This window comes from Gavialis gangeticus, unplaced genomic scaffold (genome assembly GCF_001723915.1).
Source record: "Gavialis gangeticus isolate Ggan-Ray unplaced genomic scaffold, GavGan_comp1, whole genome shotgun sequence".
NCBI classification, from domain to species: Eukaryota; Metazoa; Chordata; order Crocodylia; family Gavialidae; genus Gavialis; species Gavialis gangeticus.
Window position 1 is genome coordinate 114,642,545 of NW_017729025.1, and position 1,078 is coordinate 114,643,622.

Below are 1,078 nucleotides of genomic sequence, written 5' to 3' on the forward strand. Positions count from 1 at the left end.
AGCTGTGCCTGGTCCACTGATATAAAATTATACTCTGGAGGTGAGACCTCAGGCCATAATGGAAACTAAAAGCCCTCCATCTACATAACAGCCTTTACCTCTTTTGCAAGCCTCCCACCCTTACTTGTAGCCTGCCTGGTATTTGAAATTCCCCAGGCAGTTTCTCATTCACATTTATAAGGGAGGAACTCTTTCCCTAGCAGCCTTTAAAGACAGGCCACCCTGTGGGCTCACTCCCAGAGCTGATCATACTGCTTGAAAGCAAAGAAAGCGTAATGCATTACTCTTATGTACATGTATATAGGAATGGGAGGCAATTGAAATTCCTGTACAGAGAGGCTCACCAAAGGATGAATAAGAACAATCAGGATTAAGGAGGCTTTTTGTTGTTCTTGTTGTTGAAGAGGTGAACAGAATAAGGTGTGTCTTTTTATACCTATAAACTTCAAAGGACGCTGAATTTAAAGGGGACTAGGACCTTGAGGTAGTTCAAGTGGCACAAAAGGGATTTTGCTACAAAAAATGCAAGTGATTTGAAAGAACAGAAATACTCTGACTAGTACTACCTAACACTTCCATTCAGAGAGGGATAAATACAATTTTCATTGTAGCTTGATGGGTTTTATCTAACAAGGAAATAGTTTGGCAAAGTGTTTAGTAAGCTTGCTATAATAGCCAGTGGTATCAGGAAACCTGGATTGTATTTTCAGCTGTGCCACTGACTCACTATGTGACCTTAGACAAGTGACACTTGCCTGGGACTCAGAATGGAGCCAGTAGCATCCACCTTCCTGCTTTAGAAATGTGCAGCTCTATACTTTGTTTTCTTTGGATGTCATTCTCAGCAATGTATACAGACATATTCTTTGTATCAATCATTTTCTATTAACTACAGGCCAATGCTATAGCCCAGGGGTGCCCAACCTGTAGCACAACTGCCACAGGCAGCCTCCATGTATAAATCAAAAAGGGGACAAGCAACAGTGGCAGATAGGCACGGACCTACTGAATTCAGGGCAATTTTGCAGGCAGAAAACAGGGCCCCCATGCCACCAATAGGCTGCAAGGGCAGCCTGTC

The 1,078-nt window shown here is 42.9% G+C and overlaps 1 long non-coding RNA gene across 2 annotated transcripts in view; it reads right to left on the reverse strand.

Annotated features, from left to right (window-relative positions):
• LOC109299000 overlaps positions 1 to 1,078 on the reverse strand; it is a 34,948-nt gene that overhangs the window by 26,706 nt on the left and 7,164 nt on the right. The gene's annotated exons all lie outside the window — the stretch shown is intronic.